The sequence below is a fragment of the Rhinolophus sinicus genome, chromosome 2, assembly GCF_057876585.1.
Source record: "Rhinolophus sinicus isolate RSI-liver-muscle chromosome 2, RSI-T2T, whole genome shotgun sequence".
Classification (NCBI taxonomy): Eukaryota; Metazoa; Chordata; class Mammalia; order Chiroptera; family Rhinolophidae; genus Rhinolophus; species Rhinolophus sinicus.
This window is the reverse complement of record NC_142502.1, coordinates 153,451,352-153,458,455: the sequence shown is the minus strand read 5'-3', so window position 1 is coordinate 153,458,455 and position 7,104 is coordinate 153,451,352. Positions and strand designations below refer to the sequence as shown.

The 7,104-nt window shown below is 39.7% G+C and overlaps 1 long non-coding RNA gene across 1 annotated transcript in view; it reads right to left on the bottom strand.

Moving 5' to 3' along the window:
- Nucleotides 1-5,001: 5,001 nt before the first annotated feature.
- The window catches only part of LOC141571828 (uncharacterized), a 116,390-nt gene continuing 114,287 nt past the window's right edge, over nt 5,002-7,104 (bottom strand). The window contains exons 2-3 of the long non-coding RNA XR_012496885.2: nt 6,514-6,715; nt 5,002-5,115 (exon numbers count right to left, since the gene is read on the bottom strand). This is a non-coding gene — a long non-coding RNA (uncharacterized LOC141571828). The remainder of the gene's footprint in view (nt 5,116-6,513; nt 6,716-7,104) is intronic.

Here is a 7,104-nt window from a genome sequence, read left to right as displayed (position 1 = left end):
TATGTTAAGAGACCAGATCCTAATTATTTCCATCACAAAAAAAAGAAATAATAATTACACAATGTCATAAAGGTGCTATCATATTGAAATATATAAATGTATCAAATCAACATGTTATTAGGTTTGTGCAAAAGTAATTGCAGTTTTTGCAATTATTTTTAACCTTTTAGACCACGATTACTTTTGCACCAACCTAATATATATCTTAAACTTAACACAATGCCATATGTCAAATATATTTCAATTAAAAATATATATATATAAAGCCAAATAAGATTTTTTTTAAAAAAGAAAGTAAGGGTAACAGTATGGCCCCTCATTGATTCTTTCTCCCAGTAGATTTTTAATCTCAAATGTTCACAGTCCACTTAGGCTCCTTATTCCACCTCTTCCCTCTGAGGTCTCAGAAAATGGCACCACTTGTAGTTCAGCAAGTCAGAAAAGAAGCTGTCAAAGACAGCTGAGCAGCTGCCTCTTCCTTCTCCCCTCACCTCTGAGAGGCTCTGTCACATGAAGCTGTTTTCATCGTCTTCCTTTCTCCCACTCCTCCATATTCATGGAAGAGAAACCTCTTCTGAACAAAGCCATTCCTTCTACTAGTGGTCTGGATATTCTCTCCCTCTGAACACCTCAGGGATGTTACTGCACATAATTCCCCTTTTTGCCTCCTGATTTATTACATAAACATGTTCAACCTTCCCCTTTTCCTATGTTCCCCACTACCTACCAATCTCTCTCTTGCTTCTCCTCAACAGCCAGAGAAAGAGAACATAGCATTGTTTCCATTTGCTCCTCAAGGTCATCTGCACTAGCTTCATCTTCTCAACCAAATGCCTCTGAAGGTCAGTAGAGAAGTCACAGCTGTTAAATCCTAAACTCTCTCTTCAGTTCCTGCCTCACTAGACTTCTGAGAAACAGTTGACGGTGATTGCCTTCCCCTCTTAACCACACTAATTATCCTTGTTCCCATGACCCTTTTTCTATTGCTTTCTCTCCTGTCTTCTGTTCACTCCTTGATGGTGGTTTAGGGTGCACAATACATAATGTCACTCTCTTCCCACCAAAATCTGTAGCTTACCAGAGACACATTGAGGAGCCATACAACTAAAGATAAAAAATATTACCTTCTTATTATTATATTCTATTGAGCAATATGGTTTAGATCAGTGTTTCTCAAGCTTGTTGGACATGTTGGACCAAATAATTCTTTGTTAAGGTAGGAGGATTGTCTGCACCCTAGAGGTTGTTTGGCGGCATCTCTACCCTCTACTCACTAGATGCCAATAGCACACTCTTCCTCCCCTCAATTGTAACAACCAAAAATATCTCCAGAAATTGCCAACTGTCCCTCTGGGGGTGGAGGTAATATCTCCCCCAGTGGAGAATCACCCATTAGGTATGCAGTCAAGGAGGTCTATTAATAGTCTACCTTGAATTAACATATTTACTCATGAGGCTCCAGCACAGGTGAACAGCCTCAGGGTGTCCAGCAGAGATAAGCCTCTTATCAAAAGGCAGAGAGCAGACAGGAACACTCACTTTATGCAGAGAACCAGATCCCAAAATTAAAGAAAGTGGGTAGAGATTGGGCCAAATTCCCTGGGAAGAAGGAGTGAGGAGGCACACAGGATGGTGATAAAGGTTTCTTCCTAAACTGATAGGGCCAGGTTATTTCATGGAATGCGTTTCAATCTTCTCCTCCTATCTGGTAACCCTCACTGTTCCACTCTTTGCCCTCTTTCTCATAATCTCACTGTGCAATCTTACCTTCACCAATGGCTTCAACTACAATCTAAAACCTGACAAATCCACGTCTCTGGCTTAAATCTTTCTCTTGAGCTTCGTTCCCACGTGGCCAACTGGGAAGTGTACATCTCTACTTGGATGCCCTCTGTAATACACATCCAAAACTAAAGTTATTCTATTTCTCCCAAAGAAACACCCTGTCTTGGTGAGTGGCAACACCATCCATTCAGTTGTCCAAATTATATGCCTGGGAATTATCTTTGACTAAAACCTTTCCTGAATTTCGTACATCCAATTAGTGTCCGTCTCATCAGTCCTATCACCTAAGTATCTTTGGAATTCATTCCATTTTATCCATCATCTAATTTATGGCCTCATCATTTCCTGATAGGATTACTGGAACATTCCCAAACTCATTTCCACCCTCATCATTCATCATTCCATTTCTCCACATTTAAATATATCACCAATACACATCTGACTTAACTCCTTCAGTGGTTTTCCATTGTCCTCAGGACAATGAACCCGGCCCCACTTGACCTGCACCTCTAGTCTTAGTTCTGCTACTCCCAAATGATATTCTCCTCTTCTTAGTTTCCCTAAATGCCTTTTCATACCTCAGTGCCATGTGCCTGCCTCTGGCCCATGCTATTCTCTGTAATACCTCCTACACCCACCATTTACCTGGCTAATTCTTTCCCAGTCTTTTAGATTCTCAAAGGAATTATTCTTTTTAGAAAGCCAGTTTAAGTTAAATATGCATTATCTCTACTCTCATAATACCCTATGTGTTCTCTTTTATATATTTTTATCATCCAATTATTGCTGGCTTCCCACATATGTCTAAGCTTCTTGAGGGTAGTGACCATGTGATAAACTTTTTTGTGAAGTAGGCGCTCAATAAATACTTGCCAAATGAAGAAATAAATCGTTTTATTGATTGTTCCATTTTTCCTGTTTTAAAGTTACCAAATTTAGAGTCTCTTCCCCCAGTATACTTCTGATTGCAGTGTCTAGCAATAAAGAAGCTGAAGGGCAAGGATAAAACCTATCTGCAGAGCATATCCTGTTCAAAGGAATCAAGAGCCTCTCACATACTCTTCTGTAAGCAATACATTAAGAAGGAAACATTATACACACCCTGAGTCCTCCAAGGTTTTCTGTCATAAGAGAAAACCTTTCGTGACTCCATTGTATTTCTCCTCTAGAAGAAGAGATTTTTTTTTCTCCTGTTTTACACCAATTTCTCCCACCAAATTCTCAGAAAAGGTTTTCTTTCTTTACTAAATATTCCCTGAGGTGGAAGAGAGAATTTTTTTACAACCAACAGGGATATTAGAGTCAGTCTTTAAAATATTCCTAACTCAGAAAAATGTAAAACTGAACATTTCTTTTAAAACCAGTTCTTTATAAATTATATGCTGAAATTTATTTGCAACAAAAACTGATTTTTAATTGCAGGACCATTAATTGATTCAACACTATACACTAACAATCGGCAAGATAAGAAAGTCGCCAGTATTTCCACATTCAAATATGCTAAATGTGGAGTAGATCTTTTGTTGTTCCTTTTGGCAACACAGTCCCTTTGAGCACCATTGCCTCACAGCTCTTGGTGGGAGACAGAGAATACCTCCTACTACAGAAGCTTGCCCAGCCTGCCTGGGAGCTGGCTGCAGACTGTCACTAAGATCTGCCAGTGGGATGAGACAGGCGGGTCTTTGAATCAGTCCAGTAAAGCAGGCCCCGCATGTAATTCTTCCTAGTGCGAGAGGTGGAGGCTACGTGCAATTTCTGGACATGGCTAGGGCAGCTGGACAGAGCTTCTGGTGGCAGCATCTAGTGCTCAGAGTTGGGGGTATCATCTGGAGGAGCCACAGCAACTATGCCTGGGCACGTAACAATGGTTTATTTTCTGGAGCAGCTCTGAGGTAGATTAGGCATTGTTCCTGGTTGCTTATCTCTATGCCTCTTTCTCCAGCCCTCCCAGAGGTACTCTGAACTATCTAATTCCCTTTAATAGATTCTTTTTCTGCTTCCAACAGCCAGAGTTTATTTTTATTGTTTGCAACAAAGAGCTCTGATATAGAAATAAACAGTTGTGTATGATAAATCCTTCCAAATTTTTCCCTCAGTAGAATAGAACAGGAGGAGAGAGGAGGGAAGAAAGAAAAAATAAGACTGGCCCATGTGGTCCAATAAACCAGCATTTAGCTGTAGATCAGCTGCATCAGAGACTCGTGGAACAGGCTTGTCAAAACGCAGCTTGCCTCCCTGAGACCCAGAGAATCCAAACCCCTGCAGGTCAACTGAGCAACTGCATTTCTAACAAGAGGCCAAGGGACTGTTATAAACAGTCAAGTTTGGGAGCCACTGCCATAAACTGAAATCCTCAAGTGTCAGGACCATTTCTTACTTATGTCTGCACCCACCAACCCCAATCCATTAAGTATTTAAAAAATATTCGTTGTTACAAAGGAGAAAATTAGTAAGCACTGGACAAGTTGCCTGACACCTCTGGCATTCAGTTTTCTTAAAGTACCTTCAACGTGTGACATATGAATAGAAACTTGTGAAAGGTAAATGGCCAATGGTAAGTATTCTGTAATCTGATGAATTAATTAAAGTACAGCAGTAATGACAAATGCCTATGGAGATCAAATTATACATTAACACTTCAAGTGGAGTGATTTAAATTTAAATAGACAAGGTAAACATGAGTAATAATGAGATCTGAAGACCCATTCCCATTCCATTGAATGCATCAAAATGAAATACCTACAGGCCCTCACCTTAAGAAAAACATGAGAATTTGTATTATTAAAGATGGGACACCTTCGCCAAAGCATTTTATAACAACTCCATTTCTAGGGACTTACATCTGCAAGTTCACAATCAATCCTCTACAAGTCTTTAAGGAAATCTCCAAATATTATAATAACAATGCCCATCTTAGCACTAAACTTGCAAAACACTAATTAATGCTCCAGTTCCTGTTATCTATCTTGAATCATCTGCCTCATGCATATCCTTAAAAATATTCTCCTGTTATTTATGCTTAGGAAGACAACTTTACGGCAGACATACTTACCAAATATGTGTTCCCCGGTGTCCTCCAGACTTTCTAGTCTCCTTAAAATTAGGAGAAGTCAGGCGGCTATTTCTTACCAATGAAGAGAATGTGATATTGACATGTGTTGTTTCCAGTCCAAGGCAATGAAAAAACCCAGGTGAAAGTCTAGTCCTCTCTCTTACCTGTGATGGGTACTGAGGAACGCCGTGGCCTGAGTGTTTCAGGTAGGGCAGCCAGAAGGTGGTGATGAGCCTGGGTTGTGAAGCGATAATGCAGGGCTTGGCCCCCTAACAGCCCTGCAAGAACATAAAATGCAGAGGAGAAATAAACTTCTATTATGTCAAACCCCTGAGCATTTAGATTCTTTCTGCATCATGATTAAACTAATAAAATATTTTCTAATATAAACATTTTCCCTATTCTATAACTCATGAGTATATAGGTGAGTTGCAGGGACCACAGTGAAGAAGGGGAAAGAAAAGACCAGTTAAGGTTTGCTGTGTTCCTTCCCTGATAGAAACTGGCAGCCCCCACTCACCTCTACCACAGTGTAAAGAGAAGCAAGAATAAGCCCACACAAATGTGTGCACTATCCACTCTGGAAACATGTAGAGTTTTCTGGATATCAGAAACAAACCATCCAGGAACTGATTTAATCATGATGCTCTTTAAAGTATTTCAAAGAGGAACTTTAGAGAATGGTTCATATTTCCTCTTGAAAAGTTCATGTTCTTTACCAGTGTAAAACCAGAGTCTTGGCCTCATATACCTGATTTTAATTCTATTGTTTAAAAGCCCAGGTGAGGATAAAAAGGACATGTAGAACATCGTAAACATTTTATTGAATAAACCAAATTTATCCACAATATGTTTTACGTAGGGTTTTATATATCCGTAAAGGTTTTATAAGATATACAGAATTGGCTGTGTTCTCTGAAAGAGACTCATTTTCCAGAGCACTATAGATATTATGAAGGAAAGAGATTCCTTTCTTTTATACTCACACAAGTAAGTGTCAAATTACCACTGTTCTAAGTACTACACAGCATTAAGGAAAAGCACATGGTCCTGTGAGAGTGTGAAATGGAGTGATGTGACTGAGTCCGGGAGCTAAGAGAGTGCTTCCCAGCCAGGAGCAGTAAGGATTGGCCTGAGATCACAAGAAACAACATCAGTTGCCTAGATGACAGGAAATTGCAGAGTAGATGATCACGTACTGGTCAGAGGAAATGGTGTGTAGCAAGAAAGGTGGAAAATTCTGAAAATTCAGAGAAGACCAGTATGAGTACGATCAGACAGAAAAGTGAAAGCTCATTCTCTCCACATACTGATAATTAATATCTTTGTTGTCCTGAAATATTAGGAACAGGAAAATAAGAGTGTTGCCTAAGAACTTGTTTACTTCTCTTTTGTTGCTTTACATTAAAATACGTCCTTCTTCAAAGAATAAAAGAGGCAAAATGCCAGAGTCCGTATAATGTGATTCAATTTGTGAGTACTGATGGAAGAATACATATATTAGTTATCTTTTGCTACATAGCAATGCTGTCACAAGCTTCACAGTTTTAAATCACACACATTTATTAGCTCACAGTTTCTGTGAGTCAGGAATTCTGACTTGGCTTAGCTGGATCCTGTGCTTCAGTGTCTCTTAAAAGCTTCAATAGGCCTGTCAGTCGGGGCTGGGGTCTCACCTGAAATTCCACTGGGAGCGCATCCATTTCCAAGTTCACACGGCTGTTGACAGGATTCAGTTCCTTGCAGGTTTTCCGAATAAGGGCCTCAGTTCCTTGCTGCCTGTTGGAAAGAGGTTGCCCTTAATTCCTTCCACACGGACTCTTCATATGGCAGCTTACTTCATCAAAACCAGCAAGGGAAAGGATCTATTGAGAGAGCCTGTGAGCAAAACAGAAATTATAATCTTAAGTAACACATTATCACAAAAGCGACATCCCATCACCTTTGCCGTATTCTGTTGTTTAGACGGAAGTTACAGATGCTGTCCACACTCAAGGGGGCAAGAGCACATAAGGACATTAATACCAGAACCTGGAGGTCACTGAAAGCCACCTTAGAATCTCACAAAACAAAAAATTATTAATGCGTCATACTTTTGGATAGAGGGCAACAGGTTCTGGGGAGGAAGGTTTTTCCCTTTTATTTTACATCCTTCTGAGCAATTTGCATTTTAATCCCTTATGTGTATGACTTTTTATTTTTAATGAATATTTTCATACTGTTTTCTCTTTAATAGGAGCAGATGGAATTAGCATGTTTCCATAGAC